This window comes from Haemaphysalis longicornis, unplaced genomic scaffold, assembly GCF_048455015.1.
Source record: "Haemaphysalis longicornis isolate Haplotype H1 unplaced genomic scaffold, Haemaphysalis longicornis Haplotype H1 scaffold_7, whole genome shotgun sequence".
Classification (NCBI taxonomy): domain Eukaryota; kingdom Metazoa; phylum Arthropoda; class Arachnida; order Ixodida; family Ixodidae; genus Haemaphysalis; species Haemaphysalis longicornis.
The window spans coordinates 24550529-24562835 of record NW_027526422.1 but is presented as its reverse complement, the minus strand read 5'-3'; the positions used below and the strand labels follow the sequence as shown (position 1 = coordinate 24562835).

Sequence of the window (12307 nt, the reverse complement as noted above, 5' to 3'; positions counted from 1 at the left end):
AGAAAAACAAAGTATGGAAAATGACGGACCGTGTAACGCCCTGCATTTCCATAATAATGCAGATTTCGCGAATGTTCCACTTCTAATGGTTATAATAACGCAAATTGAGATAATTGGTCGAAGGGGATTTTAAAAAACCAGAAAATTAGCTGACAAAAACTCACACTCAGGACAAGCGGCCTAACCGTGCTACGCATTAATAGTAATTCTTAGAATTTGTGCAGAAATTTTTGTAAAGATTTATACATAGATACATTTACTCTTTTTTGTTGACGCCTAAATAAAGCCCATTTGTAGCACCCCATTGTTAGTCACCTTACCCCCTTCCACTAATGCCAAACCGCTCTGCCTCACGTGAAGTGTGTTTGCTTTCATTCTCTGCATACATCATATGCCATTATATCAAGGTCCCCCGCATTACGCCGCGACTGAATTAATGAGAACGGTAAAGGCTTCCGGTGTCCTTGGCGACCACTCGTCTCGAACACGGTGATTACAGCGTTCCGACACAGCCGTACGCAACAATCGGTGCCCGGGCACCACTTTCGTGGCCTTGTACGTACGAAGAACAAGCCTAAGAGCGACCCGCTCGTTACTGGCGCTCGATGATGCCGACGCGACGAGCGCACTTGACCGACTTGGCTGCGCTACTGGCGCTACACACCACGTACAGCAGGAGACCTTGACTTCGATCCTCCTTGCCCTCCTCGGGGAGTAGTACTGTTTTCCTAATTGCGGCGACGTTCCTTCCCTGCCGTTCCGCTTCAACGACGACCTGTCCTGAGGCAAGCGAGGGTCGGGACATTCGCGCGACGTGCAGGAGCGGCTTTTGGGTCGCGACGATTCTCCTCTTTCCGTGGTTCTTTTTTTTCGTCCGAGACCGCGTGCAGGCAGCTGGCGTGGCGGCGTTGCTCTCTCCTGCTCTCTCAAGCGTCCCTCTCTCAACCCCGGCTGCAGCTGGGTATACTTTTTTTCCCTTCTCGTTCCTAGTTGGTGTTTTAATACTTCCCGTCTCTGCTGCGCGGATCGTCGGCCTCGGGCAACTCGCAGTGAGTGCGCGGCGCTGCAGTTTCGCCTCCCGGCAACGAGTTTGTGACGGCGCTGGCAGCGTGTTCGCGAGTTCGGCTAAAAGCGGCTTTCGGTGCGGCGGCGTCGATGCGACCTGGAGCGGAGGCCGTGAACGCCGGCCGGCCTCGCGTCTAGTTTTGGCGTCGGCGGAGGAGGCTACGATGCCGGTCGATGTAAAACAAGAGGACGTGCGAACTGGTGAGTCGCGTGTTATAACTGCATACGCTTCCGTCGAGTGTCTCGGTGGCGTTCTAACCGGCGCGGAGCGGCGTGGAGGTGTGGAATGTGGAATAATACGAAATGGAGTGAACCCGAGGTTAGAACCAGGGAGCGTTGGGAAGGTATAAAATGCCGACGCGGGAGGTCGGGGGAAACGGATTGCGGAGACGGAAGTCTGATTTACTAGCTGTGAATTATGTTCCTTTGGGATCCCTTTTGCTGTTGTTTGCGCATCTGACGCCGTGCTTGGCACGAACAAGAGTGCAGGTTTACTTTTTGTCGAAATGGAAGCCATGTTTTGAACAAATTTTCGCGCAATGTGTTGTGCCTTGTGAAAGCAGATCTTTCAAGGAGCAACAAGCAGAGTGAGGTTGTAGCTTTTGTCCCTAGGCGTTTTAGGTTGTCCTTGCGTAGGCTTTTGTTGCTCAACGAATAATAATAAAAAAAAAAACTGGCTGGATGGATACACGGGTATATAAGCGATTATACAATGTTTTGCGTTGCGTCATATTAATAAATTACAGTAGACGTCATAATCTGTCTCAAAATCATAATTAGCCCATGATACATGACCACTACAGTTATCATAAATAATGATGATAATAGTGGCTCGGACAGGACAAAATGGGACATCTTGTCTAAATAGCCGATGCTGTAAGCGGAAGGCAAGCTACACCCCCCTTCCCCCTTCCTCCTTCCCCCCTTCAAAAAAAAAGAATCTTGAGATTAAAGGATGTAAAGGTGAATATTACCCCTTGGAGTACCGTATTTATTCGCGTAATGATCGCACTTTTCTTTTTTTAAAAAAATTGATGCAAATTTAGGGTGCCTTCATTACGCGGGGTAAATGTTTCGCGAAAAACTTTTGCAGACTGAAAATTCAAGCAAGTTGCGCGTCAGAATTTTTACTATAGGTCTCATTAGCATAATAAAAATAATAAAACATAATAAAAACTCCGCACACTGTCACCAGCCTCTTTGCAAAGTGACACAAAATGCAGTGTTTTCATGCAGAGAGAGAGAGAGAATTGTCAAATATAGGAAGTAGAAATTGACAAGTGTTTCCCGATCACGGGATGACGAAATGGTCGGCTAAAAAAAGCGGGTTGTTGATGTTACGGTTCGGTTATAGAACGCGGGTAAGGCAGAGAAAGGCGGAAACAGAAAACAATCAGTAGAAGTGGCCAGCGTCCGCTAAGGCATTATAGCTTTATGAAAATTGTAACCCAGGCCGGCGCGCCTTTACTCAGAAATTGCTGGTACATTGCGAGACGCAATTTTTTTGGACCGATACACGGAGAGATTTTATCTTTTTGCATGGCTGACAATACAGACGTCGAAAGCATTGTGCTTGTCGGAAGTGTGTTAGCCCACGACGAAGGGATCGATATTCATCGAATGGGACCCAGTCGGCAGGGCTGGAAAGGGGGACCAGGCAGATGGGTTAAGTGCTTTTCTTTCTTCCATGATCAAATTTCTCAACCTGCGGTCATCGGGTGCAGACAAGGTGGTGGAGTTAAGTGACCCTGAGTAATTGGTATCTCGGGCACACAGCTCTGGTTGATAGGGTCAGTACATCCAGGTGACAGGAGTTCGCTCCCCGAGTCATCGTCCTTCAAGACGCTCGCAGAAAAAGAGTTGAAGCAGTCTTGTGCACAGAGAAGCAAGTCAATTGATCCTTTGGAAGACCGAAAACTTGTGCTAGTATATAGTCATACTGATTATTTTAAGCAGCGCGTCAAAAACAGTGCACCAAAAAAAGGAACCAGCACTTAATCGCAACAAATTTGAGACAACATCCGCTGGTATACACTTTGGCGGCTAAGAGAGGACGGACAAGAAATAAAACACTAACAAACATACGGCGATGCCGCCGAACCATATGCGTGGTTCGCATGGTCGTACATTTTCATATCCTTGACAAAGCATATTAAGGAAAGAAAGCACGCCAGCCTACACGTGAGTGACCGGTGAGCTTTTCCCCCTGGGATTCTATAAGGTGCTATTCAATTATTTGGACCGTGCACTTGTCATTGCGCTCGGCCAGAACGTGTGTGTCGTGGAAACTTGGCGCGCGAGTGGATTCACGGCAGTGTGGGCTCAAATAACCGATCGCCCATGTTATTTTAAGCGGCCTGTCCGACTGACATATATAAGCGCGAACACATCACATCAACGTCGGTGTCATGTGGTGTTTTCAAGTGTACATGTACACTTGAAAACACGATGGTAGCTTTGCAGGGGTGAAATATTGCCGCGCTTGGACGGCTGCGTAAATGAAAAAAATTCTCCAGAAATTCAGAGAATTGTCTACTAATGCGTAGCATTCTTATGTCGCCTGTCTTGAGTGCGAGTTTTTCCAGCGAAATTTTCGTTTTTTTTTTCCAAATCCTGTCCGACCAATTATCTAAAATTACGCTATTATAACGATTTCGAATGAAACTTTCGCGAAATCTACATTATTGTGGAAATGCCATGCTGTATACGCTTTGACATTTTCCGTATTCTTTTATATTTTTGTTATGTTTTTTAAAATCGTTCGACCAATTATCTTCATTTACGTTATTCTAACGAGTACATTTGGAACTTTGGCGAAATCTGCATTTTTGTGGAAATGCAGGGCGTTACACGCTCCTGGCTGTGGGGGTACTCGGCAAAGAATGCTACGCATTAACACTTGTTAATTCATGCCTCATTAGTTCAATAACAACGTTTTAGCAACTAACCATCCTCGTTAATTCGAAATGCTAAGAAACTAAACAGATCGACCGTCCATGTCCGGTCATGTGTGCGTAAAGTCCGTGTGTTAAAATCCTGTTATTTATCACGAAACTTCGTTCCTGTGTAGTGAATCGCTGGGCGTTATATTTTGGCGCCTCAGTGGTTTGCCCTCCGTGACGACGAAGTCCTGCCACGCAATCTCGTGCGGCGGAACCACGCCGGGGACGTCTCAAGTTGCGCGGTCGTCTGAAAAAGAGAAGACGCCGCAGCGTTGAGCTGGCGGCGCTCCTGTGTTATCTCTTGTAAAGATAGCTAAGAAAAGGTTTTAGGTAACGGTATAAGAGCTCCTCCTCGCAGTTTTGCCGGGGCAAACGGGCCACCAGAGCAGCTGGATACTACGTTTCAAACATTCTAACTATATGTACACGGCCTTGCCCAGCTAACTGCACATTCCGTACGCTGCCCGAGAAACCGCAGTACTTCTTGTGCAAGCGCGCGCGCAAATTTTTGGGTGGCGCCGCCAAACTTTTGTAAAACGTAGAAACTCTCGCCAGGTTGGTATCAGCTGCTTGATCCATTCAGCGGCACAACTACGCTCCCACGCTGGTACTGTGAAGATGCGGATATACCCGGGGTCATATATCCGTAGGGGTGGGTGCCTTTCGTGCAGGGATGGACGTCTTGGCGCGCTTTCTGGGGTATGTACAGTAACCTTTCTGGGGTATGTACAGTAACAGTTCGTTAATTCGGACAGTTTAAATGCATACGTGGTAACGAAAACAAAGTTATTGATTTAGGATACGAAACGCTTTTTAATTCCATCAGGCTCATATTAATTGATTGGGACGATTGCTGAATCGACGACGGGCCATGACTGGGGAGAACAAGCTAACGACGGCGTCGACGCAGAATAGAAATCATACAGCGAACGCGAACGTTGTCGTGACTATCGGCTGGTTGGGCAACCGTGAGCGAAAGCGGCGACGCAGTATGCCGTGTCCGCTCTCTGTTCCGGCGCGGTTCTCTTGTTGCTTCATATACTTGCGCCATGCGGTTGCACACCACTGCTTTGATGTCGACATCAACGAAGCGGAAAAAAACTGCGAGGAATTTCGCACGCGGGGACAAGTTCGAAGAATTATTCTATCTGCTAGGGCGTCATGGTTTCACAACAATGGTCAGACTACCATCACCCGATACTTCCTTTCACTGTAAAAGCCGACGCTTTCAGAACTCCTCGTTTCAATGCATATTTATTGTTCATTCGACAACTCGACGTTGTGATAATTCTGACGTTTTTCTCGATCCCTTGAGATCTGAATTAACGCGATTCGGCTGCATTTGTCTTGCCAGTGCATTCCGCGAATGAAGTACTTTAGTCAACATTGTGACGTTGCCGGCTCACAAAGCGAGCCCTATAGGGCTCGCTTTGTGAAGAGGCAACGTTCCATTCCAGGAGTTTGCTCCTGGAATGAATAACGAAAGCGTTCGGACGAGTCTCGCCATGACGACATGGAATAGCAACGGGAAAAGGGTGGATCCTTGTGGTACGCCGACCAAGTTAGTGAAATGCGTTGCGTTACGGTGCCTGGCGAGTCGAGAAAATTGTTCACCAGTTCGCCACGCTGCTTGGGAACGTACGCTTGCATCTCGGTTTGATGCTTGGGGTCGTCTGGAGAGGAACCTGTATTATGCGAACGAAGGTTTGGTCGAAAGCCGGTATGTTGGAGGGTGATAAAGCAAACTTCTTCCAGATGGTAGTTCGGTCAGTTGGCGAATAGCCGCTCCAGAAATTTGCGTACTGCAGATGTGAAAAATACTGCGGATGCAATTACTTATCTCATGTAACTAGTAATACAAATAGGAGCCCCCTTGCTTCGGGAACTGGTGCGATGCGCTTTTTATCCAAATCGGCAGCCCGTTGCTCGCACATCTCGTTGATCACTTCTGGAAGAGCATATATTGCTGGACAGGCACGCCGCCGATCATTGTCCGGGTTATGCCGTCCTTTCCTCGGAAGCCTTGAACCTCGGCGGTGTGGAATTCAGTCCATCTGCCGGAAGGGCATCCGCTTGACAAGCAGTGATCGTGCGACAGCAAGTTTTCAGGCAACGAAACGAAAGCGTTATACCCCCGGCGATGGGATTGCTCGCGGTCAACTGGAAAACTTCTGACACGGTAAATGTACTTTACACTCAGCGAAAGTTTCTGCATCAATGGAGGTAGTTCGCAATTATTACGTCGAAAGATTTAAATTTTTCATTGGAAGATGATCTTGAATGGCCCCGGCGTCGACACGAGCAGTACAAAAGCCCAAGAATGGCCAGAAGGGAACCAAAGCATGACAGCCGTGAATACGAGATGAAAAATGATTACTCAAGTTAATTATGATTGATTATAACTAGCTGGTAGTAAAGATTGGTAAGGCGTACTTGGAGGTTTGAGGGTTTATTGAAAAATATAATTGGCACATTGAAATACAATACTTGATGCATACAATAATTCAAGATGGATTGAGGTTAAGGTGGATGGGGATGGATTAAGTGGCATTAGGATTGGATTAAGATGGATTAAGGACGGTAACATAGTGTGACTCTGTGTCGACGGGGGGAGGTACCCGTCACAATATTACGCTAGGCTCTAGCCTTCAAATCACGTAAGCAGACTTAAGCGCGCCGAGAATTTTCCTTCGTTTGGTATTTATAATTCGCTGTATACTTCCACCATTCTGCTACCACACTGGGGAATCGCGAGCAGGCTCGCGATTCGGCACCAAATTGGAGGCTGTTTCTGGTCTATGGAATCATATCTGGATCGAGCGCACCTCGCACTTTTGTCCGACTTACGCCAGCACCTTCCCTTTTCGTATTTAGTCGGCCCGTTCATGACCGAGATGGTTCCAACATTATTGGTTTGGTTTGCAATGGTCCAGGTCGGAAGAACATCACCGCCAAAGCCGTACCCTACGGTAAATTGCCATGTATCCCGAGGAAACTTTTGCCTCCACTCACCAACGTTAGTGTTTCGAGCAAATAGAAGCCCTTTGCTTCACTGAAAGTATCTGCCCTCCAAATCTAGGGTCTACTGTGGTGCTATTTATTTTCACTAAGCCGTCTAACACCGTAATAAATAACTGCATTAAATAAATACGCTAACTTCATGCATTCATGCATTGGTGAGAAAAATTCGTCTATTCAGAGTACTGATTTATTTATATTAGTTTAATTCACTACTTACTTTTTACAAAGGGTTCATTAGGGGTAAGAAGTTATCGTATTTATTTAATGCGCTAGCTTCTTACCCCTCATGAACCATTTGTAAAAAGTAAGTAGTTATTTAAATAAATAAATTGATAAGTAAATAAATCAGTACTCCGAATAGACGAATTTTTCTCGTAAATGCGCGAATGAAGGAATGACTTTATTTATCCCGGCGGAAGAGATAGAAGGGCTGGGTCCGCGTGCGAGGCTGACGAGTCAAGTGATCCAACCCCACCAGCCAACCGCCTTTTGGTTACTTCGCTTCTACTTCTCGTGAGTGAACAGTAAAACAACGAATCTCTACACACGTATAACAAACGCTCCATTGAACCCTTACACATGTATAACAAACGCTCCATAAACCCCACCGCCAACCGCTTTTTTTTCCTCCGCTTCCTCTCTTCGGGAACAAAATATTAAAAGACGAACTCCTACACACGTGTAACAAAACCCCCATAACAAAACCACGCAGACGGTTGGCAGATGGGCGTTAACATATGCTCTAGTGGAAAAAGACGGTGAGAGTAACTGATAACAGAGCGCTGAAATCGTAACCCGCGGGGCTGTTGCTCACTAATGCAGGGCATAATCCGTCTTCGCAGCCGGCGAGGTTTCATGAGAGTAGTAGTAGTGGTTTTGTTTGGAAAAGGAAAAGAAATGGACTGGGGTAATTTTGAGCCCATCTGGGGGCTCACCTGCATACAACCCAGTCCGGGGGGTTGGGAATATAGAAGGGGTGAATAGGATAGGGTAGAGAAAAAGTAGATAGGTAAAGATAGAAAAGAGAAGAGTTTCCACTCGCGAACTCCTGACGGAGTCGACGCGGGCAGAAACCGGTTTCAGGAGAAAGCCACCCCCTGTAGCTTCAGCTTCCGCGCGATGCGGCAACGGGGCTGAACTCGTGGAGACGATTTTAAAAACGATAGTCTTTCTTGAGTTACTTGAACAGGAAAATTTTGGTCTGTCTGATTGTATGTCTGTCTGTCTGTCACTGTATTCAGCCAACCGGCCAAAGTGAAACGACAGCTGCTCAATAGTCTTATATACTCACAGCCAAATCTAAACGTCCAAGACCAGTGTTAATGTCCATAAGGGAGAACATCAATACATAAATGATATTTGCAGTGTTACTTTATTGAAAAATTCAAGGATGCTTGGTTTTTGCGATAGAAAATAAAATAATACATTAACTGCAAAAATCCTCGCCTGCTGTTGCCCGCGCTACCTGGCGGAATTTAAAACGATAAAAATGGCAACAGCAACGAAAGGTTCCACTAGATAGGTTTCGCGTTCAACTTGGGACGCTCGTCGAATAGGGCAACGTGGTTCTATAAACGTTGTAGTCAGGTGCCTCGATTCACGCGCGTCTCCGCCGTACGGCAGCGCTGCATCGAGACACCCAACTTGGGGCAGTAGAACGCGGTAAATTTAAATTGGCTTGAGCAAACATCCAGCGTGTTATCTTGGAAGGAACGAGACGGGAGAGGAACAGCATGACAGGTGAGCGGGAAAGAGAAGGGATGCATTTACTTGCCAGAGGCGCCGGTCCACTGTCGTCTTGCGTCGGCATTTGCAACGAAAGGAGCAGATACGCAGCCAATTTTTCTTTTTAAAGCGACGCTTTCGTGTCGCCACTGATGGACGGCGTCTGCAACGCGAAAACGCCCTGCAGGAAAGCCAAATTTTTCTGTGGATGATGATAAATGATTGTGGATGAAGTGAAAGAAAAAAATCCAGGCCCATCTCCACTGACGTGAAACCTGGGGAAAGGGGAAGCATGCAGTGTATAAGCGTATTCTTGGCGCCTTGGAGTTTTAGCCAACGGAGATGAAACCGTCGGGGGTAGAGGTATACAGCTTTGCTGTAAAAGTCTCCTGTCTTCCTCTTTCAGTTGGAGGAGAACATCCTGTGCGGAGAGCGTTGCTCGAAATCCGAACATGGCGTGCGGGAAAATGTCATTCTCTTCCATATAGTCTTGACGCCATTGTTTTAGTATTCGCTCGCACAGTTTGCCGTGGCAAGACGTGAGCAAAATCGGTCTAAGGTTCTCAACCTGGAGCTTCTTTCCGGGCTTGGGGATGAGTATGACCGACGCGTGTTTCCCCTCTTTTGGAACAGTTTCCGCCTCCCAGCATGCATTTATGAACGCAGCGAGCTCTTGAATGGAATCATCGCCTAAGTTGCGTATGATGGCGTTTACTATACGATCTGCCCCTGGAGCTGTGTGTTTGGTTATACTCCGTATGGCTGCATACACCACCTCTTTTCTAATGGCGCTGTCAAGTTGGCAGTTCTCTGTTCCTCGCTATTGGTCAGTGCAGCAAGGCGGGTGATGATTCCCGAAGGATTTGCCCCTTGCTTGCTTTGTCAAGTAATTCGGACTAAGCGCCTTCGAATGTCTGTGAGAGGCGTACCAGTGCTTTGGCGGTTTTCCTCTTAGATTAGATCGTATCTATGAGGGCTGTTAGAATGTTCCACGTTCGTGATTTGTCCAGAGTGCCAGCTAGAGTGTCGCTGAATTGTTCCCAGTTGAGTCTGGCTAGTTGAGTGGCGTAAGCTTCAGCCTTAGATGTGACCTCTGCAGTCTTGAGATTCATCTTCCTGTTGTGCTTTTAGCGTCACCATCGCTTGACTAAGCCCCGCCTGGCTTTCTAGAGCCGCAAAGGGTACCCGTCTACCTCGGGAGTGAGGAGGGAGGATTGCCTTTAACGATGATTAGAAGTCAGCCTGGCGGGGAACTTGGCTTGCTACTCCACATGAACATGAGAGGTGCGAAAATGAAAGGAAGCGAAGTCACAAAAACTCATACAGACACTACAAACACATATAAGCACACAGAAACTGATAGACGCGGGATCGCGCACACGCACAGAAGTAAAGTTAAAGCAAACTTTCACAGAGTTTCGTTCAGGCCGGAGTCACGCGGACGAGGCTGGGCGTGCAAAGCATCCGCTAGGGATGAGAAGTCGCGCTTGCAGAGAGGCGTACGAAAACGTCGACCAAAACGACGAGCTCGCTCTGTCCTCGCTCAACTTAAGGTCATTGAAATGCCATGCCGCAGACGTCAACCACGACCCCACAACGATACTAAAACTCAACTTTGTGTCCGTCTGTGAACACATACAACAGCCTCGCCATTCAAGTCTTGTGCGTGAGTGCAAACTTCTCCGGTCTTTTTTCCTTTTTCTTTACCTTTGTGAGCGGAGGTATGGAATGTGCCCGACACTCCCGCAAACAGTAGTAGCGCCGCGTGGTATGATTTTGCCGCTCCGTTCATCGGTCCCTACTGCTAATCTATATCCGCTGCAGCTGTGCGTCGTTTTCCCTTCGGTGGAAGCAGGCATAGATACCCAAATAAATTGTCAGCTACGGAGGCATAGCTCAACGTAGATGCCCGAATGGCTCGTCGACTAAAAATATGCATTGTTTAAAATAACAATCCCAAGAAGTTTCGCCAGAAATAAAAAGAGTCATGGGGTCCATGAAGGAGGAATAACCGTGCTGCTCAGCGCCGAGTTATCCCTTTGGCAAAAATAAGTAAGCTTTGCAGGGAAATTGGCGCGGCGAAGCTTGATTTGTAGAGTGGATGGGAAACAAGAAACATGTGTGGAAGCGCGTTCAACGTTGTCCGGGTCTTCCTTCTTTCTCTCTCTCTCTCTCTCTCTCTCTCTCTCACACACACACAGACAGACAGACAGACAGACAGACAGACAGACAGACAGACAGACAGACAGACAGACAGATGGCAGATCGGATAGCAGAACGGTATTCTTCCAGAATACCGGTCTGCCATCCGAACCCACGACGTCGGAGGACGTGGGTTCGGATCCCGCCTGGCGGCATGTTTTCTCCACTTTCCTTCTGTCTTTCCAAATTCTTAATCTGTTTCAATGACCTACCACATTCTGCCCCTTGCTTTCCGAGGTTTTCTTGACTGCCAACCCTTATTCTGTCTTATTTTCAACGAGCCCCTCATTTCCTATTTCTGATTCGCTGCATGCATAGCGAGGGCCTCTTTTCTGGCAGTCTTGGTGCCATAGGTAGCTTGTCTCAGATCTGGAACACTGTTAGGGGTCTACGAAGCACGACGCAGCAACGACGCCCGTTTAGTGCCTTGGAGCTTCAACAGAAACGCCTGGAAGTGGAGGTTGCGGAGGAATTTTGTCGCAGAATCGCGCAGGGCCCATCTTTGCCGAGCCAAGACGATATACGCGTTGCTCCAACATCACGGGACTCCCGCATGCACCTGCTGTTTTCAATGGAAAAGCTAGACGCTGCACTATCTCTGTGTCACACGTACATCTTCACCAGGGCCAGACGGTGTCACATGCGCCGCCCTGTGCCACCTAGGTCAAGGAGCCCGTCACACCCTTCTTTGCCGTATAAACCAGTCTTGGCAAGATGGCACGGTCCCTGAAAAGTGGAAATCTAACCGTCTGGTGCCAATCCTTAAACCAGGCAAGTCTCCGCTGGACCTCGCGTCGTATCGCCCTATAGCCCTAGCAAGTTGCATAGGCAAGTTAATGGAAAGAATGGTTTTGCTCCGTCTGGAGTGGTATCTTGAGCACCACAATATTTACCCAAACGCTATGGCTGGATTCCGACGAGGCCATTCTTCCATCGACAATGTTATTGACCTTGTGACATCGGTGCAGCACGAGAAATCACTCAAACGTCTAGCGCTGTTTCTCGATATTAAAGGGGCTTACGACAACGTACTACATGACGCCGTTTTAAATAGCCTGGAGGATGCGGGAGTGGGTGGCCGAACGTACAGATGGATTCAAAGCTTTCTATCTGGACGATCATTTTTTGTTGACACCACCGATGGCACAACCTCCCAACACTACGTTTTCCTGGGGGTCCCACAAGGCAGTGTTCTTAGCCCGACATTGTTCAATCTCACGTTGATCGGGCTTCAAAAGGCCATGCCACCCACTGTACATCTCTCCATGTATGCTGATGATATTTGCATCTGGGCATCAGAAGTTTCACGTCCTCAGGTTCGGGCACGCCTTCAAAAAGCCGCGACCCACACA

The 12307-nt window shown here is 47.7% G+C and overlaps 1 protein-coding gene across 3 annotated transcripts in view; it reads left to right on the top strand.

Annotated features, from left to right (window-relative positions):
* Positions 1-12307, top strand: part of LOC144144820 (monocarboxylate transporter 5-like) — an 80188-nt gene that overhangs the window by 21427 nt on the left and 46454 nt on the right. For 2 of the 3 annotated variants that reach the window (XM_077676327.1, XM_077676325.1), the window contains exon 1: positions 790-1266. The exons of the other annotated variant lie outside the window; for it this stretch is intronic. The gene's annotated coding sequence lies outside the window, so the exon portion shown is untranslated. Of the gene's footprint in view, positions 1-789; positions 1267-12307 lie in introns of those variants that run through there. 3 annotated transcript variants of the gene reach the window in all.